A 27830-nucleotide genomic window follows, 5' to 3' on the forward strand; every position below is an offset into this window, starting at 1 on the left:
GGGAGGTGAGGATGGAATACATTCCAATTATGAGGAGGCAGTGCAATAGGGAAATAGAGTACTGCATAAAACACAATAAGATAGCCAATTAATTGCATACATGAAGGGGAGTGATGTATAACAATACTGGAAGGGTAGATTGGGATTGGATTATGAAGGGCTTTAAATGACAAATTCAGGAATTTATAGTTGACCTTAGAAATGACAGGGTGCTACTGGGGGTTTATTAAGAAGAATAATCACATCATCTTATCTGTGAAAGAGGATGTATTAAACCATTAGAAGAAGTGAAGCTAATTAGGGGGATGATGTGATAGTCCATGCAAGAGGTGATAAAGGACTGAATTGAAAACTGGGCCTCATGAGTGAAGAGAAGAAGATGGATGGCAGGGATGTTGCACAGGTGGAAATGATAAGATTTGGCAACTGATTGTATGTGACTAAAAATGATTGAGGGATACTTGAAATTCTGAGTGACTAGTAGGATTATGGTACCCTTGAGATAAATAGGGAAGTTTAAAAAAAGTAGATTTTTTGGGGGAAAGATTTGAGTTTGATTTTATATATATGGAGGTTGAAATATCTACTTACAAGGGAAAAAACATGAACATAAAAGGAATATGAAAATTGAATGTATAGATACAATATAAGTTTTGAGGAGAGAGATAAGATAGATACTTAGAATCTCTGGGGAAAGACTTTATGTAAAAGGTCATTAATGAATTAAGCTTTGAAAAAAGCAGGGAAAACAATTTGAGTATTGGAAATAGTCTATAAAAAAGCATAGAGATACTTGTGGAGTATAACATATGAGGAAGAATAAGAGAGCAATTTATTTAATGTGTCTCACTCCCTTTAAATTCTTCCAGGAGGAGAGACTTACACGAACTGATGCTGAGTGAAATGAGCAGGACCAGGAGATCATTATATACTTCAACAACAATACTAGATGATGACCAGTTCTGATGGATCAGGCCATCCTCAGCAACGAGATTAACCAAATCATTTCTAATGGAGCAGTAATGAACTGAACCAGCTATACCCAGAAAAAGAACTCTGGGGGATGACTAAAAACCATTACATTGAATTCCCAATCCCTATATTTATGCACACCTGCATTTTTGATTTCCTTCACAAGCTAATTGTACAATAATTCAGAGTCTGATTCTTTTGTACAGCAAATAATAGCTTTTGTCATGTATATTTATTATGTATCTAAGTTATATTTTAATATATTTAACATCTACTGGTCATCCTGCCATTTAGGGGAGGGGGTGGGGGGGTAAGAGGTGAAAAATTGGAACAAGAGATTTGGCAATTGTTAATGCTGTAAAGTTACCCATGTATATATCCTGTAAATAAAAGGCTATTAAATTAAAAATAAATAAATAAATAAAAAAAAAAAAAAAAAAATTCTTCCAGGAACCATGTCAGAATTCATCTTTGTAACCCTAGCATTGTGGTGATCACTAAAATTGTAGGTCCTTAAGAAACACTTATTGAATTAAAAACTCCCTGAGGACAAAGATTGTTTTTTGTTTCTTTTTATCTCTTGAAGCACAGAACCAGAGGTATTCATGAACTATTTGCAGACTGAACTTTTAAATTTAAGGTAGGCAACATCTTCTTGGAAAAATCATGTAAAGGAACACAGAGTGAGAAATGTTCATATAAACTTCCAATAGCAAAACTAAGCACCAGAACAAATAATCCATTTATATTATAGGCAGGAATGATATCCTGGTGGCTTCATAGAGTTAATAATATAAAGCTTCAAACTCAGGAGTAGCTTATTAGACTCTAGGAGAGACTGGCTGAGGATGGAAGTAGTCCATTCAGTAGCTTAGCTAGGCTGAGGTCCTTATAAATTTTTGTTGGGATTCTTTTTTCATTAGCTTATGGAGTTCTTTAATTACCTTCCATCTATCTATGCCAACCTTCTCACCACTCCCTTCCTTTGGTGCTCCCACTCCCAACTCCATGGCTTTACAAATTCTCCTTGACATGCCTTTTTCCCCCCTACTCTGCCAAGTAATCTCCTCCCTCCCTCCTTCAAAGACCTTTTAAAAATTACCTATTTCACAAACCTTTCCTTACCAAACAAGAAGGGAAATTATTACTTTCCTGTCCCAAGAAATATCCCTCCCATATTCTAGGATGAAAGAACAAAAATCATGGTATAAATATTGTTTTTTCCTAAACACTTGGCCCTACTGCTATATAACCTCTCCTTTTATGTTAAAATTCTCTTCTGCTGCTGCTGCTGCTAATTCAAAATATTTGTTCTGATGGATGCTGTCTTTTTTATGCTATTATATCCTAGAGGAGTAATTCCCAACCTTTCTGGAGTTGTGACTATTATTTTTACCATTTTTCCTACAAATGTTTTTTTTTTTTTTTAAATTTTATTTATTTATTTATTATTTTTTTTAATAGCCTTTTATTTACAGGATATATGCATGGGTAACTTTACAGCATTAACAATTGCCAAACCTCTTGTTCCAATTTTTCACCTCTTACCCCCCCACCCCCTCACCTAGATGGCAGGATGACCAGTAGATGTTAAATATATTAAAATATAAATTAGATACACAATAAGTATACATGACCAAAACGTTATTTTGCTGTACAAAAAGAATCAGACTTTGAAATATTGCACAATTAGCTTGTGAAGGAAATCAAAAATTTTTCCTACAAATGTTAAGTGTATATATATGTGATAAAACATTTAATTTAATTCACCTTATTCTAAGACATGCCATCTTATTCTGAAACTATTTTAAAGACTAAGAGGAAAAAATATTAAATTTGGAATCGAAGGACCTGGGATAATATTCTGATTCTGTCATTTATTTATCTTAGGTAAGCTACTTTTGGCCTCAGTTTCCTTATCTATAAAATAACTAGGTTAGACAAAATAAGAGTTTCTCTCCAAACCTCTGTTAGGGAGAGCATCTCTTCATTTTCTACCGAATATATTCCTCCACAATATGATGCTTCCTCTGGCTCTGCATCTTACTTCCTGAACTTCACTGATTTCACAACGCTATGTAGGACCAGGTACCTTTCCTCTACACCTCCTCTTTTTCTTTTGCTCACTTTGGTACACTACAGTAGCGCCACACAAAAATGGAAAGGGAAGACTGAAACAAATGATGTAACTTCTATTACTGTTCAACAGAAGAACTGCTGCTGGAATTTAAAAAGCCAGCAGGCATAATCCTCTGTTGCATTTTCTTAAGTAATTTCTGTGTGGCCTTCCTAATGCAATGGGTTCCTCCTATATAATAATGTCTCATTTTCACAAAAGGCATCCCCATCCAAAAGTGGTTAGTTAATGAAGGCTAGCTGACACACTGTAATCATCCCAAAGCAATCTTAGTGGGAAATCCAGAATTGTCCACAGAGTGCCTTTTTGTACATTTAAACAACTCAAGAATGCAGCATCTTGCCATTTGTTGTCAGAGAAAACAAACAATATGTACCTGCCAGCCTATAAATTGTCAATATTCATCAAACAGAGGCTGTGTTATAACAACCATGAAAAAGACAGTTTTAATTTTAAAATGACTGTTGTTCCCTTCAAGTAAACTACAGAGCCCAGCTTCTACCCAGCCAAAGCATCACTCTGTAGGCATTGCTCAATCAATTGATTCCCTGCCTTAAATTTACATTTACAATAAAAAAACCAAACGATAATTTGCCTGATCTGCTTAGTCATGCATGCTTTGGATAGAAAGTGAAGTAATGGTTAGAATAGATGATGCAACGAAATATTCAAATGCTGATTTCATTATGGCACCCTTCCCCTTCCTCATTAAAAACCTCATCACATTGTCTATATTGCTATGAAATAAAGTTCTTTCTCTTTCCCCCACTCCTTGATATTCATTAAGGACATTTGGAATATTCTTCATCAGCTGATTTCCTTTTTTTAAAAAAAAATCAACCAACATAATTAAGCATTCATTATATTCCAGGCAAAGACAAAAATGAAACAGTTCCTATCCTCAAGAACTGACATTCTATCAGGGGAAAGTAACATGTTTCCAAGTTATAATGAGAATTACATAATGAGAATATAATAATTCTATAATAGAATTCTATAACAGAGTATAATTAAATAATTCTATAAGAATAAAATATATAATAGGAACTATAATAAAAATTCCTAGTTTAGATAAGTTTTATTTTTGACTTATAATAAATGACATTTATATAGTACTTTGAAATGTGCAAAGTGCTCCATAGACATCTCATTTGAAATTATATCTATTTACTATAGTTACATAATATTTCTACTATAAGAACTATTTCTACTATGATGAGACTTTCACAACTTTATAATAACTATATGATGTTGGAATCATCAACCAATTCGCTTTTACTGGGCAATGTTTCTTCTCACATCCCAATTTGCCCAAATTATTCTCTTCTATGCTGAGCAGTAGGTGAGTAAGTGACTATAGGAAAAAAGAATCACTAATAGAAAGATTATTTAATAAGTTGTCTGGCTAAATCAATCAATAAGCATCTATTAAGCTGCTACTATGTGATGAGCAGATAGTATTTCTCTGATAATATGTTTCATTTATTACATATTTTTGTATGTTATTTTACTCATTGGAATAGGAGCTTTTTTTTTTTTTTTTTTTTTTTTTTTTTTTGGCTGAAGCAATTGGGTTTAAGTGACTTGCCCAGGGTCACACAGCCAAGAAGTGTTACAAGTGCCTCAGGGCAGATTTGAACTCGGGTTCTCATGACTTCAGGGATAATGCTCTATCCATTGCACCATCTAGCTGCCCCTAGAATAGGAGCTTCTTGAGGGCAAGTACTCTGCTATTTTTTTCATACCCAGTTCTTATGTCTAGAAAATAGTAAAGCTTTTAATAAATGCTTATTGACTAACTGACTACCACTGGGTTCAGCTCTGGGGATACAAAGAAAGGCAGAAATTCTTGTCACCATTCTTAAGGTACTCACATTCTAAGAAGAAGAGACAACTTTATGTATAGACACATATACATATATGTGCAACTGATTTTCAAGGAATATTTTAGATGAGTTTTATCTTTTAATTGAACAATGAAAATTTGAGAAATTATTCCATTAGATGATGATGATAATAGTTCTTATTTATAGAGTACTGTGATTTGCAAAGCTCTTTATATATATTATTTCAATAGATCCACAAGGAAAGGGGTAAAAAGAGTTTTCGAGACTAAAGCTTGGTCTGTTTTGGGAAGATGAAAGGCTCTTATAGATAATCTCTCCCTCTCTACACCAACAAATGAAATAAAGGTGGAATCCTCTCTTTTAAGGACATCAGTTCAATGTGTTGTTGTTTTTTTTTTTTTTTTTTTGGTCCTATTTGCATCAACATGAACTGTCATGTTATAGTAAGTACAGCATGTATTTTGGTAATTCAAAGACAGAGTGGTAGTCCTGTCATTGGGAAGATCTGAGTTCAAATCTGTATTCAGATACTTAGTTGTGTGAGTTGCATGTGTGCATGTGTTGCATGTGTGAGTTGGGCTCTGCCTCAGTTTCCTCAACTGTAAAATGAGGAAAACAACAACACTTCTCTCCTAGGATCGTCATGAGGATCAAATGACAATACTTCTAAAGTTCTTAATTCAGTGCTGGCCACAGAGGACAAAATAGGCACTATGCAAATGATAGTTATTATTATTATTATTTCGAGGAACTTCATCTATAGGGTCAAGAACATGGGGTTTAGAGCATGAGTAAAATCAGCTCTACAGAGGCAGAAAAAGGAACACTAGCCAAGAGCCACTATAAGAACTGTCATCTGGTGAGTTAATGCTTGGGGTGTTGCCATAAAAACAGACTCCCATCATCCTGCTGTGATTTGTAAGGGAGAGAACACTGTGATTTGTGAGATCTGGAAGAAATCCTACGAACATGAAGCCATTCCCAGGCTTGCCAGCCTAAGTGCCCTATGATGTTCTCCCTCTCTGTTATTTCTTTGCTGCTACCTAGATAATCATGGAGGTAGCAAAAACATTCAGGATTATACTCTGCATCTTCTCACCTACTGCACATCCTTGTCTATCTCAGGCCACAGGAGCATTTGAGCAAACTGACACTAAAAATGCTTTCTACTTTATAACATTCTGTGATTCTAGGAGAGAAATACCCAGCTGTGGAATCAGGAGAGCTGGGTTCAAATCTAGCCTCTGCCACAATCTACTTCTATAACTTCAGATTTAGATTCTGACAAGAGAGGATTTTTGGAGGAAACGACCCATTTGTTAATGCTCAATCCTCAAATTAAGATCTATAATCTTTAAATGGATCATTTTAATTTAAATGCCATGTGTGTATATAAGGATAAAACAAAGATAATATTTCTATTTTAAAAAGACTTTTAATAGCATGAAAATTCATTCCAAATAAATCCATGCATATCCCACAAATAATGCATTTATTAAAAAACATTATTTAAGTTTGAACATCATTTAAATAGAATTATTCTATTTCCACCTTATTTTGGGCTCTGTGGATATGATTATGAGAATAATGTGAAATCCACGTTACATGTGCCTATAAAATAAATTCAATTTAATTCTCTGGAACTAGTTAAAGAAAGGAGGATTTCAAAGACAAATGAGCAAATGAACATTCACTGAGTGATCCTATATGCCAGGTACTGTGCTAAGTGTTAGAAATATGCATACAAGCAAGCAAGACATTCCCTGCTCTTAAGAAGCTGACACTTTAATGGGAGGAGACAACATATGTAGAGAATTGGTAGCCAAAGAGTAATGTTCATTCAGGTATGGTTGACTATGATTTACAAAACCAGGATCAGAAAGTAAGAATGAGGAAAAAGTAAATATCATAGTATGAAAACTATCAGGGAGAAGCTTGTTGGGCTTGGATCTAAGAAATAGTAAATGCTCATTAAGGTAAAAGTTCATAGTTGGATCAAGGGTAGAGGCTGGAACACTGCAACATAGTTAGGAAGTATTTTGGAGTCTTTATGGCTAATATTAAAAATAATGTCATACAAACTGTGGCTAAAGACCAAAATATATCTTTGACAGGGCTTCAGTCATTTATTGTTAATGTTAGGATTTAATATTGACTAAAAGATCATTCTTGTAACCCTATATGTATAGATGGATCAGTATCCAGAACATGATCCATCTATACATGTAGGGTTACAAGAATGATGTAAAAGTTTTTAAATATCCATTATTATTGGGTATCAGATTGTTTTAGCTTAGTTCAGAGAATCATGTTAAAGGTCAAATAAATAAGATTGGCAGAATATGCCTTAATTTTAAAGAAAAATTTTAATATATACCCTTTGATGCTTTTATTATTCTCTGGACATCTTAATTCTATAAGGCTGTTCAATTTTGGAGACATTCAAAAGGGTTTATTTCCCAAATTGTAAAATGGCTTCATCATAAAAGTGGTTTCCTGTATTAGGTAGCACCAAAGAATAGACAGTATCATAGGGATACTGTTTGTGGTTCAGTTATATGCTAAGGTTACTCATTAAGTATTTAAAGTCCAGCAAAACCATTTCCACATAAAATAAAAAGATTTATATCAATAGAACTTCTGAAATGAAAATGTCATAGGATATAAGCTTTCAAGGGACTGCTAAAATCATACAAGCCCAGCTATAATCCAGTTATAATTTAGTTATCTCAAATAAACCTCTCCTATTAAACAATAAACAGGAATCTAAAGCAATCACAATGACAGCACAGGCAAACAAAGCAAATGTCATGGGCGCTATCATAATAAGAGATGGAGCCAAACTCAATGAACAACAATCATATGTTACTTGCTAGTCCCTTTATTGGAGCTTTCTTTACACCCCAAAACAATGATGAACGAGGTTTGCATAATGGGGCTTTATCCTTGATGCCATGTGACCAGCATTGCATCATTTCCCTCTGCAGCCATCTCCCTCTCAGTGAAGAAAGTGATTCACTTGTGTTCTCCCTGAAAATGCACGTTTCCAAATGGGATGATGCCACAAAAATGACACAGCAGTACTTGATTATTCCTTTTCCTTCAACTGACTGACCCAGGCATCTATCTGTACTGTCTGAATCTTGAACTCACCTCTGGCTTTCTAATCCTTTCTAATGTCTCAGAGCTCCTTAGTTCCTGGGGCAATTCCCTGAGAATCCTGGTTTAATGTGAGTTGAACAAAGCCTTCAGCCTTTACAGACATAAAATGTACAGCACAATTAAGACACAACCTGAACTGGGGAAATATCTTCTACCCTTTTCCCAGAGCCTAAAGAGAGATCTTTCTCCCTGGTCCAAGAAGTGACAGTGTCTTAGTCACGCCCTAGAAAAAGAGCCTTGTCTGGCAGAACAATGTGATTTAATGAGCTCACTGGGCCAGTTTGACAGTTGTTATTTTGTGTACAAGGGACACTTGAAAATTGTAGAGTGGGCTTCCATCACTGAAGTGTGTACACTCCAACAGCAGTTATGTCCTCTGCATAGAAACAATCAGAATATTAGCCCGACTATTACATTTTGCTTTTTTTTTTTTGTCTAACTTTAGGCAACTACTTGCTTTTGGGTCTCTCCTACTATTGTATTATGCCGTACTAAAGTCATTTTCCTTAAGCCTAGTCACAAGAGAATGTGCTTTAAAAAGCATTTTCAAGACTCTGATGATACTCTCAGCATTTCCTTAGTCTGTGACATTGGCTAATAACCTGAGAATCACCTTGACTTGTCATCTATGGTAGGAACTAAGTTTGTCACTCATAATTCACACACTTAAGAAAAACCGCTATTTTCAGCACATGTGGTCAATAAAATTAGTTCTGACACTGATTTCTATTTTTAAGGATTTGTAAACAATATCAATAGATCTGTAATCATCTACATAAAAAAAATCCATACTCTAATTATGTACAAGTGAGAACATAAATCTGTAGGGCTGTGGCAGACACCAGTGATTTTAAGGAAGCAAGTGAAATAGGCAAAGATATGGGAAATAAGACCTGCATTCAGGATTGATTATGAGTAAGCAGTGAAAAAGGCAGGAAGCCAAGTGAGGAATGGTGTGCAATAGTCCAGATGGAAGGTGATTAGAGACTGGAACAAAGATTTGGCTGTTGAGATGGAGATGAAGGGCCAGATGTTGGGGATATTTGGAAAAAGCAAACATGATAGGTTTTAGAATTAAATGTATATCTTGAATGCCAACAACAAAGAGTCAAAAATGATTCAGATCTCCTCCTTGGTGAGTGATGGAGAAACTGAACATGAGAAAGAACTCCAGAATGCAGAAAAACAAACTTTATTTTCTTCACCTTTGCTAATGGGAAAATAGCTGGAAATACATATCGGCAGGGAATCTTAATGTTGGGGAGATGAGAAAATTGGAGTTGTTCATGGACAGATGGTAACTGCAGTTCTAAAATGAATGCACCAGCATGCTTTGAGAGTGATTAGGAAAAAAAAAGATTGGTCACAGGAAAGAGAGCAAAAGATTTCCTAGTGAGTAGAAACAGGACCTCTAAGGGAATACTGAAAGAGAGTAAGGAAGCAGTCAAACTAGAAGGCAATAGTCTAGGAATCCCTTTGTAATAACTGGTTAGAGATTAGGGTGGCTATGGTTTTGTGGCAATGTACATTTTTGGATCAAAAATAGCAACCACAACTTTGATAAATTCATACAATCCTACATAAAAGTCCTATATTTTGATCTTCCTGGGGATTTGACTCTGGGAACTCTGTGACTGATCGGCTACATTAGCTGAGAAATTCTTTGGCTTCAGCAACCCATGAAAGAGATAATCTGCCTACTCTATACCAAGCTGACGCTGACTCTGCTGATAGCATAAGCATAGAGTTTCCAGTTCAGTGGTGTGCAAATTACTTAGGACAAAACAATAATGTTGATATGATTTCATTTTGTGACAGCTATAGTCATGTGTGAACTTCTACTTATGCTAGACCATCTTAGACATCTGACTTTGACTAGATAAAAATTGGAATGAGCTGATTTTCCAACCTGAGCTATTAATTTTTCTTTTGTAAGCTGAGTATTAGATTTCATGACTTAGCCATGTGTTGCTCTCCATGTGTTTTTAATTCTGCAGTTTTTAAGAATGGATATTACTCTAAGGCAAGGTGTCATAGATCCTTTTGGCAGTCAAGTAAAGCCTATGGATCCTTTTCACAAATAATGTTTTTAAATGTATATAAATAAAATGCAAAAGAAAAGAAAGGTATATTGAAAAGAAGGTATAAAGCTATATTCATTTTTAAAAAAACTAAATTTAAAGACTATCTAGATTAAGAACTGTTTTAAGATAATGTGAAAAAATTGTGGCTGTCAAAGAGTAGACTTTAAGAACTATTAAAGATATTGCAGCACCTGTTAGTGTGGGAAAGTCAAACATTTCAAAGCTATTCAATTTCAAAATAAAATAGCATCCATTGCCAAAGGATAAAGGAAAAAAAGTACAGTAAATGGAAAACAATCCTCATAAAACAAACTATTCTTGCCAAATAATCTAATTAATTAACAAGCTATTAAAGCAGCCTAAGGCTAAACTTGGGAAAATATTCTGTTCTTGAAAAAAATGTTTAATATTCTGGTCTTTTTAAAGTCCCACTTAAAATCCCATCTTTTCTCCACAGCCTTCTCCAATTCCTCTTAATTCCAATGTCTTTCATCTGCTAATTATTTCATATATATTCTCTATATAGATTACTTTGTGCATATATATATATATATATATATATATATATATATATATTTATAATATACGCACATATTTGTTGTAAGGCTAGGACTATCTTTTGCTATTCTTAGTATCCCTAGTGTTTAGTACAGTGACTGACACATAGTAGCTACTCAATAAATATTTACTGATTGATTTAATGCAATAAAAGCGTGGTTTCATGAAGACATAAAGAATATGCATCAAAACCTAATGATTTCAATACCAAATCATAAAAATAATTTCAGCTAAATTTAAAAACTAAAAGCTTTTTAAGGATATAAAAATTTATAACATTTCTTTTATACGTCATTCTATTTAATTATTTTACTTTGCCCCAAGTTATTCATACATTGGTACCTCCTTGACAGTGTCTTTAGTAGGTCCTCTGACAGGAAGAACACAATGTCCTGTGGTTCATTTAATCATTCAACAAACATTATTAAAGGATCTGCTATGTGTTTGGAAATAGGCTATATAGGGAGAAACACAAAATAGAAAACAATCCCTGCCCTCAAAAGTGATTGGATTTTTGTTAGTGGTTCCAATATTCCCCTGGAAGTTAATAAAGATGTATAAAAATACAAAGATAAATAAATTAAAAAATATATATATATACACACACAAAAACATATGAAATTGTGAGGAGAGTTGTATTTGCATTAACAACAACAACATCAAAAAAACTCAACCCAACCCAATTCTCTCTTACTCCAGTCACTTATATTATCATCATAGTTCCTATTACTTCAGACTCACTGGATGTGAAATGTTTTCTACAGTCATTGACATCTAGATTAAACACTTTTACTTAAACTAGTCATTTACTTCAAAATATGAAAGGATAAAATGCTTGCCAAAAGTACGTTTAGAAAGTGCATGAAGATAACAAATTAATAAATAATTATGAATTTAAAATAAAAGGTTAAGAAGAAAAAAATATTTCTACTTATTCAATTAACCAAGTAACATTTTAATATTTCCCCCCCAATATTCTGTTTATTACTATTGAGCAAAAATACTTTCTATTAATTTGGAGGGTATTTTGCAACCAAATGCCAAATGAGGCTTTAGACATAATTACTTGGGAAGCAAGATATTCTAAAACATGTCCTGTACCTTCAAAAAACCATTTCCAAGAGAACACTGAAGAATAGAGTACATTCATTTATCATTACTTTTCAGCAAGATTATTTCTAAGTCTTAGTCATTAGCAAAAGACTGCTAATAGAAGAATGGCAACTCAAAAGAGTTTGTGGAGAAGAGTAAAAAGAATGCACAGTAAAATAATTTTTTAACTCTTTTCCCTATTTTATACTGAGGTGATGTTCAGAAAAGAAAGAATGATTTTTAAAATTTATATTTAATATTTATTTGTATTTTAAAACATATTTACTATTTAAATAAATAAAAAATTAAATGATTTTAAAAGTCAATTTTAAAATTTGAAGACAGATACAGTATTGTCAAATCTGCTACAATACTCCTGATATTCTTGGTAAAGATGACCTCTTTGATGATTACCTTTTTTAGCCAAAAGAATATAAGATCTCTATACTCTATTTTTTTTTTAACAGAGTACCTATTGCATTAATTCACAGATATGAGGTACAATTATAAAAGAATGATACTGACTGTAGAAGGCACATAACCAAAATGAATCTTGTTACTTTATAGCCACTTTTGAATACTGCTGACCTAGAAGGAGCTCTCCACCATTCTGGACACAAAAAGACTTTTGGCAATCTTCAGAAAAGAATATTCTATGGCCTCCTTGTGAAAGGACTGAGATGTTTTACAACCATTCATGTCAGGGAATTTATCCTTGTTCTAGACTAAATTCTTCTTTGCTGGACGTGGAAGTCATTATTCTCTATATAGCAACTTTTCAGATACTAAAAGTCATTATGAATGAACTCCAATTAGCTGCTCCTTTACCCTTGATAATCCAAGTCTTACACATTTCAAACATATCTTGAAACTTTTTCATTACTGAAGAGATGAAATTCTTTCATCATTCAACTTGTCCTAGCAGATAAGAACTGTTTCAGTTTTGTTTATTTTTAATGGCAAACACAATGAAAGGCACAAAGTAGGTGTTGAATGTTTATTAAAAAAATGGATGAATGAATTTCTAACTTTTCATGTCTTTCTCCAGTTACAAGTTTGCAAACTGAATAAAATAATCTAATAAATAAGATTGTGATTGTTGGTGATGTACCCCCTTTATTTTTGTTGCTGGATTTGTTGACTAGTCATGTCGAAATCTTCATGATCCCATTTGGGATTTTTTTTTTTGGCAAAGATACTATAATAGTTTGCGATTTCTTCCTCCATCTCATTTTACAGATGAGAAAACTGAGACAAATAGGGTTAAGTGACTTGCCCAGGGTCACTCAACTAGAAAAGATCTGAGATCTGATTTTAAATCAAGAATATAAGTCTTCCTGACTCCAGGACCAGCACTCTTATCTACTGTACCATCCACCTGCCTTCTGTCACCTTTAGCCTTCTATAAAACTGGAAGTCTAACAGGCCTCAAAGAGAAAGACTGCAATGGAATAAGTCTTTTCAGATTTAAAGAAAGTTTTCTGTACTTCATAAAGGTTCTGAGGCTTAAAAAGCTTATTGCACATAGGCCTGCTCCAGGGCACATATTGTTTCAATAATTTTCTCCCCAATCACTCATTTGAATAAATTCCTAATAGAAATTTGGGAAAGTATAACTGATCACCATAAAGGTGGAGTCTTTTATTGAGAGAATCACTTCTCACATGAATGATAAGAATTACTGTACAAAAGAGGTTAGAACATTCTCATCTCTTATCAGGAGATGATAAAACTCACGAATTAAGATTAAGGATCATTGCCCATGCTAAAAGAGCATGGGAAGCACTCCAGCTGAAAAATACATTGTAACACCCCAGCTAAAGAAAGCAGCAATGCCCAGGTAAGTCTGTAGCTACAGTAAAGGAAGAATATAGAAGCTCACTGAACCTGTCCAGAGGGTCCATTGGATGGACTTCGACAGGAGAGATACTGAATCTTTTAAAGTTCCCAGTTGAGCCTGGGAAGCCACCATTTAGTGACTGATGGAACTTTTTAGCCAGGTTGATAGTATCCCAACAGCCAAATGACTTGCATGGCTGAATCTGGTAAAAGGAATCCGGCGCCACAGCCTAAGAACCCAGTCTAAGACCCAGCTGAAATGTCATGTTCTGTAAGGGAAAACGAGTTGTCCACCAGTTGAAGCCCCAAAGTATCAGTGATGAATTACATTGGCCACAGATGTTTCCTATAGATGCACCTTATGACCAGCGTATTGTAAATTTGTGCCCACTCTTTCCTCCATAGACTCTGTGTATATTTTATGGGAGTGTATCCCCTTGGTTTGGAGTAAAATGCTTTGTAACTACTGTATAAATACCTTTTCTACAAAGCTATTTGAATCTAATAGTTGTTAAGGGCAAACACACCAATAGATGCTTTTGGAGCTCTAGCATCTGCAGAATATCTAGCCCAAGGATTACTTCTAGAATCCTGAAAGTAGTAATTGCTTTCTTTCCTTCCTGGGACTCATTGTAATAGTGCCAATGAGAATTGGGGGAGTGATCCTAGAAAGGATGTTCCACAGAGAAAAATGTAAAATTTACCTCATAGCATAAAATTTTGATCTTTTTCTACTCTCTTCATAAAGTACTCATTATTCCCAATTGTGTTCTGTTTTTAAAAAACTGACTATAATTAAAAACACATTCTGATTATGTTCCATGAATAAAATGTTCAATAAACATCCACAGGAATTCTGTGTACCTTTGTAAAGAAGGCTAGTGCTACATAGTTAATGAAGATTTTATTTCTGGTTATTAAAAAAAAGATCACCAAATTTTTGAAAATGAGCCACAACATTCCCTTCATTCAAACAAGAATTATTTACAATTGTTTTATTTAGTAACTCTTGAATGAATTGAATGTACATGCTTATATGTTTCATATTCAATTATCTTCCACATATAGGACTTTTAGGAAAATTTTTATGAATCTTTGACTGGCAGTATGTTAAGGTAAAGGTTCTATGAATTACAAGTTAGATTTCTAATTTTTGAGACTGGATTTTTCATTTATCTTTTAGGTGAAATTTTCTTGAGGAAATGAATAGATTATTTAATGACGTAATTGGGGGGGGAAGCAATATGGTAAAACTTTAATATTCAGTAATATACATGAGAGTAATTTCTGTTCCCCAGTTAGCTATATATCTATGCTGTATGATCACTTAATAAAGAGGAATAATGAATATTTCAAATTGTGTTATTTCAGAGTTTGGGAACTATCTTCTTTTATTCCAAATATATTCCATTTTGCGAGGTCACTACAGACTTTCTTACAGGAATGAAAGATGGATATAATTAATTGACAGTGGGAAACCTTGGAAATTAATAGCTTAATCTTATTACTAATATACATAAAATATAAGTGAAAACTTAGCTGAAGGATTATTTAATTACCTTTTATTATTCTTTATGGGTATCTCTCAGATTTTTCTTTTCTAAAATCACAAAATATAGGAATTACAAAAGAATGAGAACCTCATAGGTTCAGCTTGAACTAACATATCTAAAGCAAGAATTCCCTTTTATAACATATGCAACAAGCAGACCTCCAGTGAGGTCAACTCATTCTATTGAAGTATATCATTTCATTTTTAGACAGTTTTTCCTGATTTTTAGGAATTTCTTGATGCTGAATTAAAATCTGCCTCAACTTCCATTGAATTGCCCTAATTTTACCTTCTGCAGCTAAGCAAAATAAACTCTTTTTCTCTTCCACACGACAACTCTTCAATTGTTTTGAAGGATCATAGATTCATTTATTTAGAGCTAGAAAGAAGCTAGTTTATCATTTTACAAATAAGAAAACTGAAGCCTAGAGAGAGATTAAATTATTTGCCTAAGATCACTGAGATAATATGGCAGAAGTGAAACTGGGATGTGGATTCTCTGTCTCTTAATTCAGATTTTTTTCCATTGCATCATTTTGCTTCTGTTGAAACAAAAAACATCATCTCTAAATCTCTTACAAGACAAAAAACCCCAGTTCTTTTTAGTGTACCACAGATAACATGCTTTTAAGGCAACTTACTAACCTGGGCATATTCACACTTTTAAATGTACCTCCTAAAATGAAGACTGTAGAACTGAAAACAATATTGCAGATAAAGTTTAACCAAGATGCAATTCAATGGTGCTGTCACCTAACTACCTTGGATTATAGTTATATGGCATATATCTTCACTCCCTTTGATTAAATTGTAAGCTCTGTGAGATTGGAACCCATGTCTTCCTACAGTGCTTACTACAATGCCTTGTACATAGTAGATTGTCAATAAATATTTGTTCAATAAATATGGGTCAACTATTGATATTTAACATGAAATTGGATTCTCTCTAAGTGCCTAGAAAAGTGTTTGTCATTCAGTAAGTATTTAAGAAAAGCTTTTTGATGATCTAAAACAAGAAAACTTTTTTATGTTTAATATATTTTGTGGGTATCATATTTTAAATGTGTTAGGAGAATTTCATCCATGGCACTTGGACAGCTTTCAAGGAAAATCATGCCATATTAATTTATTTCAACTAAAAAACAATTCAGTAATATGCAAGGAAGCATTATTACACAAAAAAAGGTCATAAGGAGAGAAAATCAGTCTAAAAACTGGAGACATTCAATATTTTTTCACATTAAGCTCTGCTCTCAGTTGGAAGAGAATGAAAAGAATGTTTGCTTTATGGAAATGCATTTTTTTAGTTGAACAAAATATTATAATATTGATTCCTTTTGAAACTAAGAATAATGGATAAAATCCTTTTAACTTATTTAAATGATGATACATATAAGATATATAAGATCAAAATGATTTCTTGAGGAAATGGAGTTAATTGGTATAATACTCAAATATTTGAATATTATTATATTCAAAGAAAAGATATATTCAAAGAAACAAAGGCTTGAGACTAGGAACTGGAAATCCTTTCAATTTAGGAGGAAAAAAACCCAAAACAAATAAAAAAGAAACTGATCCAGATGTAGGTGAGCATGTGAGAAGGCAGCATTAAGAAATGTTTATTTGTTTGAAATACTAGGAGGAACAGATCCAGAAATTTTTCCTTCACCTACTATAAGAACTGCTTTTGACTTACTCTATTTCTGTAATAGTGGCCTGTACAATACATGCTGATATATTTTCATTAGCTTCAAAGCCCATCAGATTCAACTTAAAAATACTCAGTGTCTCCTAGCTTTATTACCTGTAATAAATTTAAAACAGTCTTATGTAGAGACAATTGTAAAAAAAATTGTATATATATATATAGCCTAAATTCTGCCATCTAATCCATACATGGCACTGTAGTAGCTCCCGATGAGCAAGAAAACTTCACAGACTTAGTGATTTCTACCTTTTAGGAACAAACATTTTAAAAATAAGCTTTATATTAATGTCTTCTTTGATCATGTTACAAAACTAATATTGCAGTGGCCATTTTAGGTGAATAGGTGAATTAGGGTGCTGGACAACAAGACAGAAAGTTAGAAAGATTGGAGTTCAAATTCAGCTTCAGGCATTTATCGTAAGAAGCTGAGCAATTCACTTAACTTATGTTTTTCTCAGTTTCCTCATCAAAGATTATTGTAAGGATCAAGTGAGATAATATTTGTAAACCATTTTACAAAACTTACAACACTATGTAAGTTTTGGTGTTGTCATTTCAGTAGTTTCCAACTTTGTGACCCTATTTTTTGGGGGTTTTATTGGGTAAAGATACTGGAGTGTTTTTTAGATTTTCTCCTCCATCTCATTTTATAGATGAGGAAACTGAGGCAAATAGAATAAAGTGAATTCCCCAGAGTCCCTTAGTGTGCTAAGACTACTACGTGTGTGAGGTTAAATTTGAATTCAGGTCTTTCTGACTCCAGCCTTGGTGTCACCTAACTGCCCAGACTCTCCATAATGATCTGTTGTTTGTGATGAAAGGAGTAACTAAATGTTTCAGGAAGATTTTTCTCAGAATATTACATTTCTCTCGATGACTATTTCCTCAAGCTGTCCTTGACTTGTTAACTGAGGCATGTTATATGTAAAAAAATTAAGGAAAGTCTTCCTATTTACATGCCATGATGTTTCCAAATAAAACTGTGGCAGTAGAAAAAGCCTTGCTTTTCTTAAAAATAAAAACCAAATAACTAGATTATTTATATAATATATAACAGTGACTATGCAGAATGGTTTAATCTAAAGAATCCCCATATCCAGAAGATTTAGGTTTCATCAGGTACCTTGTTCAGATTTCAGTTATTATTTTCTACTGAAGTTTCAAGGGGTTAAATCACAAAGACTTAACTGTAAAATTAACAATACAAAGAATCTGATAAATTCTTTAATTATAAAACTTTTTCTTCATCAGAAAAACAAAAAATGTGAACATTCTGAATTTTAAAAGTTGGTTGTCCATATCAGATAAACTTTATTTATGAACATTTGACATTCACATTAAATATGAATATGATGCTGTTGGAGAGATGTCATTAAAATATTAAAGTCTGTTTCTAGTAACATCATTTTTTCATGTAGGGTTTTAAAGTACTCTTCAAATTAATAATAAGAAAGTATATATGAAGTATGTCTATTTTACATAGTAAGTCAAAGTGAATTAGTCTGTGAAAAAAAATCACAATCCACTACCACCACCAATGAAAGCATAAGAAAGAAAATCCAGATCCATTCTCTTCTCAAGTATTGATTTGCTTTTTCTGTGCTAAGACATTTTATTGATTTGATGACTCTTCTGAATAAATGCAAGACTACAAATGGAATTTTACAAGAGCATTGTCCTAGTTAATGTAATGCTTTAACTTCATTTAAGCTGCCAAAGCATACATTTATTTACTAAGGATTGTCTTAAAAAAAAAAGTCTGTTTTTTAAGCTTTCAGAGTTTTCTTAATGGAAACTTAATTGTAATATGGAAATCATATTGTGACAGTAACTTAGAAATTAGAAATTTCAAAGTTGATTTCCTATCTTTTTTTTTTAACCACTTTGCAGTTGGTTAGCAACAGTGAAGAGTAGAGACAATAAGGTGATGGATTCAGTAGACAGAGCATTGGGTCTCGAATCAGGAACTCAGGAAGACCCAAGTTAGAAAGTGACCTCAGACACTTACTAGTTTTGTGACCTTATTTGCCTTAGTTTCCTGATCCATAAAATGAGATGGAGAAAGAAATGGCAAACTGCTCCAGTATTTCTGCCAAGAAAATTCAAAGTGGGATAATGAAGAGTTGGTCAGGTGGCAGCTAGATGACATAGTAGACAGAGCATCAGTCCTGAAGTTAGGAGGATCTAAATTCACTTTACTAGCTATGTGAGATTGAGCAAGTCACTTAAGCCCAATTGCTTAACCAAAAAAAAAAAAAAAAAAAAAAAAAAAAAAAAAAAAAAAAAAAAAAAAAAAAAGGATTGGTCATGACTGAAACTACTGAACAACAACAACAACAGAAACAACAAGACTGGTATTAAATTGGTTTAATAAAAGCCTTTAATTCAGATTTGAATAGCTTCTATAAAAATGATTTAAAATGCCTTAAATATCAACTTGAAATGATATTGACTTGGCTTAAGTTCTACTTCCTGCTTTCCTGCTCGGCAAATGACTAAACTGGATCAGGCTCATCAGAGAGTCTGATACCTTGGCAGAGAATAAACTTATTGCTTAGCAACTGGACTTCTTGGTGACTAACAGTTATCTGCTTACATGCTCTTTGAAAATGAGAAAGGATGTATATATGTGAACATGAAAGATAGCATCACTGAACCTAACAAGTGGAAATACAGAATTATATGATATTCATATAAATGTATTTCTTCTCTAGAGTCACCAAAAGATTCAGTTGTTGGAGACAGGATAAGTTTCTTTTGGTCACTGAAGATTACAATGAAGAAGTATTAAATGTTTCTTTCTTCTTAAATTTTTGAGGGTAAAACAGGGAATAAAAATTTCAAAATTGTATAGAGGTAAAGTGAAGTTTGATACAAAGAAAACTTCCTAAAAATGAGAACCATTCAAAAGTAGAATGAAAATCGAGGAATGAAGTAAGCATGCTATCTTACAATCACCCTGGAAGTAGGTGATATTATTATCCCCATTTTATAGTTAATATAATCAAGGTGAAGTGACTAGGATTACACAACTAGAGTCACTTCCAAGGCCAGAACTCTATCCATAATCCCACTTATTGAGCTCACTGCAAGTGCCTCATAAGGGTCCCTTTTCCCTAGAGATCTTCCAGTAAGGTCTGGGTGACCCGTTGTTGTATGTGCTGGGAGGGACATTCTGATTCTAAATGACCTTTGAAGTCCCTTCCAACTGTAAAATTCTGAGGAAAATGAAAAGACCAAGCTATTTGATTTCTAGGAAAATTTACTTAAGAAATCAGTGTGGACTTCTATCAGTAGAGAGAATACCCTAATATTTTTCTCAGGCTTAAAGTTCTAATCTTTCATGAATCTTCCTTCCTTTCTTCCTATAGATAAGACTTCTGTGATATGGAACTTTTATTCAGTAAATATAGTTCAGAGGATAAATGTGTAAAATCAGTCCAAATGCCATTCATGTACTCAGGAACTAGCTGAGAAGAAGAGACTTGCTGTATTAGCCTGTATGCAAATTGTGGTTTATGCCCAGAAGGCATTATGGGAGAAGGGGTAGGGAAGGTATGAAGGAGGAATTTGGGATTGGAGTGGGAAAAGGGGAAAGCATGGGCAAGATTTAGAAAGTTCTAAAATAAACATTAGTATTAGAAATGAAGAAAATATTAAAAATATGTTAATCACCTGCTATGATAAAGTTACTGTTACAAAGACAATGTGAAATAAAAAGGCTTTCTCTTCAAAGAATATATACTGAATCAGGGAAGTGTGGGTGGGGAATAACATATGCAGCATCTAAAAGAGAGCTTTAAGATTTAAAAAATACTTTATATATTTAGTAACCAACCCTGTGAGATAGGTATCATTAACACCTCAATTTTACAAATGAGGAAACAGAGGCTGATAGAGGTTAACTGACTTGTTCAAATCCAGGATTTGAATTCAGATCTGTATGGCTAACTTAGTCCGACTGATTCCTATACTGTATTTATCAAGTCAGCAAGGAGGAGGAAGAGAAAGTACACATCTAGGAGCATCAGGAAAGGCTTCCTTCAGGAGGTGATCTATGAGGGGAGTATGGAAGGAAACTAGGGATTCTACTGTGAGAGAACAAGATGAGGAAGGAGTGCATTCCAATAAGGTGAATTAATTTATGCAGAGATAGAGGACAGACCATCTGAAGGAACATATAGCAAGTAAGCCAGTTTGGACAGAATGATGAATGCATGAAGTAGAATGTGAAAGAAGTCTGGAAAGACAAGGTGGAACTAGATTGTAAATGGCTATAAATGGGCAGCTAAATGGCATTATAGCGCACAGAGCACCAAGCCTGGCCTTATGTCCACTCATCTTCCTGAGTTCAAATATGGCCTTAGACTGGCTGTGTCAACCTGAGCAAGTCACTTCACCCTGTTGCCTCAGTTTCCTCATCTGTAAATAAGCTGGAGAAGAAAATGATAAACTACTCCAGTATCTCTGCTATGAAAATTCCAAATGAGGTCATGAAAAGTTGTACATGACTGAAATGATTGAACAATAACAAAAATGTCAATCAAGGGATTTCATATTTTATCCTAGAAGCAACAGGGAGCCAATAAAGATTCTTAAAAAGGAATGTGATATGGAAGAAGTGTATTTTGGGATAGTTGTTCTGGCCACTTTGTGTTGAATGAAATGGATAGTAGAGAAAATAGTTATTTGACTATAATTGAAATCCAGCAGGTAAATACAATACGAAGGTACATTAACTGTCAGCAATACTGAAAGTTCCATACAGAAATATGAGTCTTTCATTAAAATATCCTTCTCTAACTCCTTAAAATATACATTAGCAACCAGCATATTTTAATTATCTAGGGGAACTAAGCAGAGAGAAATATCAAATAAGATCATTAGAACATAATCCTAATATTTCAGCAGTTAAGATCACTGATTATGATGTCCAAAAACCTGGATTCAAGTCCTGCCTGTCAATGTAATCTTGGGCAAATAGAGTCTCTGAACTTCAGCTTCCTCACCTATAAAATAACAAAACTGGTTTGCATCAAGTCGCAGCTCCCCTGCTACCTCCTACAGGAGGCCTTTCCTGCTTTCCCCAGATACTGATTCCTTTCTGTCTAAGGTTATCTTTTTGGCATGTGTTTTATATTTATCTATGTTAGTGGATTTGTCTCTCTGTTATAATGTAAGTCCTTTAAGGTCAGGGACTGTTTTACCTTTATCCTTAAGTACTACTAAGCCTGTCCCAGGCGGAGAGCACTGCTCTCTGGTTGAATGATATTACTTACAATTGTTGAGAGTACTCTGTAAACTTTACAGTTTACATAGGCTTTATAATAAAAACAAATATAGATGATTTTATTTTTGTTGATTTTACGGTTGACATTTGCATTTTATACTTCCTGAAACATCCATCCACATCCACATACAGGAAACTCTCACAATATCCTAGAGCTGATGAACCAGGATCTCCATTACCCAGATCCCATTCTCCTCCTTCCTCCTCTTACCCTTCTCAGTATTTGATGATAACTGCACCAGGCAACATCAGAGTCAGACATGGAGGGAAAGGAAGGGAAATTAAATCACTCCTCAGCTGCCAGCTCAATAAATGATTTCATGAGGACCCAGACAAACTATCAGCTAAAGTAAGATTTCTGGATTATGGTCAGATTGTGATATTCCTGGCTCTCTTTAGCCTCTACTGCTATATGTCATTTTGAGTTAGCAGCAGTTTCTCAACTGAAAGAGAACACATTAAAGTAATTTTCTCTACTCAACAAGATAAGTATCACCCCCATTACAGCAGAGATGTAGATTTGAAAGCTCTTGACGCATTTTTCCTTGTCTGAACCACAAAAACTATCTTTAAAAAAACATTAAGAATCTTAAAGAAACATATAAGAAGCATGATTTCCTTGTAATATGTTTCTTATCATTTTCATTAAGAGTATTTCTTCCAGAGCCTCCCCTCCAAAAAAACCCAACACAGTTCAAAAGACTTAGCTGTTAACCTGTCAGTCAGCCAATAAACTTTTTATTAAACACCTACTATGCCCCTTACCATGACAAGGTGTTAATTGCTGGGGACACAAAGAAAAAGAAAAGACAGTTCTTACTCTCAAGGAGCTCACAATCAAACTGGGGAAAGCAACATGCAAACAGCTATTACAAATTGGAGGTGATCCACAGAGGAAAAGGACTTGGAATTTAGAGGGATTAGAAAAGGTTTCCTGTAGAAAGTGACATTTTAGCTGACAGCATATATCTACAATAATAATTTAGGAAAGTATTGAACACAGGTAACTTTAAAATAAGGGTTAATGTGTGAGCTACCAATCACTTCTTCTATCCTACCCCACTAAAAATTGGTTTCAAAATTACCACAAATAATAAGCTTTTAAGCTTGAAAATGAAAATAAGTAGTAGAATATAATGGAAATGTATAGACTTAAAAGTTCTGCATTTGAATCCTGGCTCTATTTTATTATTTATTTATTTATTCATTGTTACCTATATGGCCTTGGGAAAATCACTTCCCTCTCCTCTCTGAGTTTCAGTTTTTGCATCTATCAAATGGGATTCACTACAGTGATTTTGCAGGGTGCTTTCAAGTTCTGATCCTCTGGTCCTGGGATCCCATAAATTAACATGGAGAATCACTTACAGAGTATGAAATACATTCCTGTGGCATTATGCTTTATAGGGGAAACAAGGCCAATACATCAAGCAAGGTGAGTAATATAAGGAGATCCTAGAGAGTCACACAAAGTCTCTGATGATTGACTTAGTTATTTTTGTGAATGTTAGCAGCAAAATATTCTTAAATGCCAAAATACATATGATCAGCTTCATTCATAAACCCATCATATTTCAAAATACATATTTCCAATGGCTATGCATTTCAACATGAACATCCTGTTGGCACCTCACACTCAATATATTCAAAATGAAATTTTGTCACTGAACCTCTTTATTATCATCTATGTTGACTATGGGTTTTTCTGTCTTGTTTCTCTATGTCATTTGAAAGTACTTCAAAGTGGACATATAGAGACATATACGCCCCTAAATGCCAAGGACAGTGCTAGGTAGTTGCATGTGGTTAAGAGAATGGAAAGTGAAGGCTTCTTGGGAATACAGTTGTAATATCTGATCAAGTTTCAGCTTTAGGTCAATCACTCAGGATCTCAGGTTAAGAGGTTTAAATGGACATGTTTCAAATGAGAAAAATGAAGAGAGTTTAAATGATTTACCCAAGGTCACCTAAATAACCTTCTGGCAAAGCCACAATGGAAACCCACATCTAGTTCCAAATCATTAGTGCTCTTCCCATTGAACCATGCTCTTTGTATTTCCCTGTTTCTTGTATTCCTCTACTGTTCAATAAATCCTAGTTCTAAAGCCACTTTCAGAATCCTATAAAATTTTCACAAACCCTTCTCCTCCTTACTTGTGTCCTTGAGATAATATTTTAGGTATCCATTAGCATCAATAATCCAAATAAATAAATGCACTGGGGCCCATTGCTAAGAGATGGCATTTTCAATACTGACTTGCCTATAGCACAATTTCTTTTGGGTTTTGACCATTTTCCATTTCTGGGTTAAACCAAGGTGGAGCTATTATCACCACAACTCATCTCCATAACACAACTCAGAAGTGCTGAGTCAGATTCTTCAGACTGGCAGAAGACTCCCTGTAGCATACTGGACTTTGCAAAGCACATTAACTTTTTAATGCCACAAAGCTGATGACTAAAGAAAGAAACAGAGAAAGACATAAAAAGAAACAGAGAAAGAGAAAAAAGAGAAGAAAAGAAAGGTAAAGAAAAAGAAAGGAAGGAAGGAAAGGAAATGAGGGAGTGACAGAAGGAAGGAAAGGAAGGGAGGGACAGAAGGAAGAAGGGAGGGAGGAAAGGAGGAAGGAAAGCAGGAAAGAAGGAAAAAAAGAAAAAGAAAGCAAAAAAGCATGAATGATGGAAAGAAACAAGAAAGAAAGAGGTAATTCACAAGTAGCATTTAATTTAATTAATGGTACTTTCCAGTCCTGAAAGAGTTAATTAATTTACTTCTAAAACATTCCTATACTCAGTTGGAAGATCTTGCCCATTGTGAGGAGACTATACTAGCAAAAAAAGTCTTTATAAAACTAAGGAAATATTGGGAGGAAAGAAAGAATAAGATGACATTGCTGGCTGAGTTTTTGAAATGCATCTTCATTCATTCATTGAGGAGAATATATTAAAATGACGAGCAATTATTGATGGACACACAGACACACACAAATAAAAACAAATAAGACTAGCCCATAATGTACTTCCAATGTAGTTGGGAGAGGTAGTAACCAATAAACCAATATAGAGGATATAACAAAACAACATATTCCTAAGTACAAGAAGACATAAATACAATTCTCAGTTATATACCTGTAGATTTTTTACAGTGTATTTTAAAGCCCAGATTGATTTAGAACTACTAACCAGATCAATCCCCAAAACCTTAACCAGACAGGTCAATTTGTGGGAGAAATGATCAAACAGGAAGAATTTTAATTATTATCTGCTGCTTTGAATCACAGATTTGGAGCTGAGTGACCTTGGAAATCATCTTGTACAGCTTCTTATTTTAAAGAAGAAATTGAAGTCACTGACTGCCTATGGTCACTCAAATAAGTAGCAAAGCTGGATTCTAACGCTGATCATTTGATTTCAAATCTAACCTTCCTTATATTGCACTTTGTTAGTTGCTCATGAAGGCCTCCTGCTTTCATGGACAAGCTAAAGGGATGTAAAGTATTGAAGTAGTAGATGTTCAACCCTGATGAAGAGAATGGGCATTCTAGGTAAAAAGTTTAGTAGTTGTGACATATTACATATATAGAAATGTGTGTGTATATGTGTGTGTTTCTATATACAGTGAGGGATAAAAAGCAGCTGAGACAGGGACAAAGAGTTAGAGGGGGGGAAGAAGGGAGGGAGGCAAAGAAGGAGGGAAAGAGGAAGGGAAGAAGATAGGGAGGGAGGGAGAGAGAGAGACAGAGAAAGAAAGAGAGAAAGAGAAAGACTCAACAATGTAATGATGAAGTAATATTTTGCTTGTATTGGGAACATTTTATCTATGTATCACACATTGACCAAAGAAATTCAAGACAAAACCAAGCAACTCCAACTCTCAGGAGGAAGACAAAGTCACTTAGTGAATGTTATGTATAGAAAACTAATACATTCTGGCAGGCAATGCCTAATTTGAAGAACTTGGTCCCAGGAACATCAAAATCTCAAGCTGTAAACTTTTATGGAATGAACTTTCCTACCACCACTTTCCTGGAATGCTATTAATTATGAACATATAGTTTATTTATTTTTAATTGCACTTTTGCAGGTATTGCTACTGCTAGATAGGAACCATAATGTAATTAGGGAGCTGATTCTTCTCTCAGGTATGTGGGCAAGTCCAATAACTTCCCTAAAATATGATGTGAGGCATGCATGTGCAAGTATGGCAGCTACATATGCTAAGGCTTCCCCCAAACCAAGGTTAAACACAGCAGTTTCAAGCCCTGGGGCTTGTATGTTTTACCATGTCTTCTGAACAAATTCCTTTATCTCCCAGACACTGAAAAAAGTATGTAAAATTGAGTAAGTAGGCTCATCCTGGGTTGTAAGCTGGTTAGTGTTGCAACAAGCTTAAGAAAGACTTGGTAGAGACTTTATTTCCTCTTTCTCTTTTAGGCGGGAGCTGAGAAAACTATCTATTTACAGAGAAAGATCAGAGAAATGTCCATTTTATTCTTGTGTAACAGAGAAGAAGGGATGTTGCACAGCGTTTTGAGTAAGATGTTATAACCCATGCTTTTGATAAATATATAAATCATTGAAAAACATTTCCTGGAATGAAAAGGGACAAGACTAAGGGACTGAAAGAGGTGATTTGTAGAATCTACTAAGCAATGAATCTGAAACAGAGCAAGTAAAAGAGAAGAGGAGAGAGGAAGAGAGGGAGAGGGAAAAGGACAGGGAAAGGAAAAGAGTTAGAGGAAGAGAGAGAGAGGGAGAAGGAAAGGGAGAGGGAGAGGGAGAGGGAGAGGAGAAAGATTTTTAAACAAATCCTTTTGGTCTAAGTATTGTCACAATTTTTCTTATAATAATGTGATGACAAATATATGGGAAGAAAAGTAGAATTTGGTTTTTGCTATGCGAGTATTAAAATGAAGGCTAAAATAAGATATAAAACCACCATTTATAGTATAACAATCAGTTTTTTGATATCTATTCTTATGTCAGTTTCAGAAAGCATTTTTATCCTATTTTTATCCTTTAAATATTTTATCCTTTAAATTAATTAAAAAGTAGTCCAAGATTCATCTTGAGGAACAATGTATATAAACTAATGATGAATCTGAGTTAAATAGTTTATGATGATAATAAATCAATCAATGATGTTTGGGTAACAGCATTATTTTCAAATGGTTTTTGCCCTCATGCTAGAAAAACAGCTATAGATCAGTCCATTAGTGAATCAAGGAGTACAGAATGACCTGGAAAAAATGGTTTCTATGAATATCATTTAGACTTGAATATCCCAGACTATCATCCAAGTAGAAATGCTTTTGTTTTTGCTTAGTGATTTGCTTAGGATTTTCTCCACAGGTTTTGCTTACATGGGGTTAATCACTGCCACAGGTTATTTTGTGCAAGGGATTATTGATTGTAGATCCTGTGATCATTAGCATGTACATAATCCAATATTAGAATTTTCCAGGAGACATTGTTTTATACTCAAACTTGCCTAGTTATGAAACATGGTTTTGTTAAGAGGTCTAAAAATTCTGTTGGTCTTCTAACTAAAATAAACACAAAGCCTTCTGCTAAGAGATGACACTA

The 27830-nt window shown here is 34.0% G+C and overlaps 1 protein-coding gene across 7 annotated transcripts in view; it reads right to left on the reverse strand.

Moving 5' to 3' along the window:
* The window catches only part of FRY (FRY microtubule binding protein), a 470054-nt gene that overhangs the window by 258440 nt on the left and 183784 nt on the right, over positions 1–27830 (reverse strand). The window lies entirely within an intron of this gene.

This window comes from Sarcophilus harrisii, chromosome 3, assembly GCF_902635505.1.
Source record: "Sarcophilus harrisii chromosome 3, mSarHar1.11, whole genome shotgun sequence".
Classification (NCBI taxonomy): domain Eukaryota; kingdom Metazoa; phylum Chordata; class Mammalia; order Dasyuromorphia; family Dasyuridae; genus Sarcophilus; species Sarcophilus harrisii.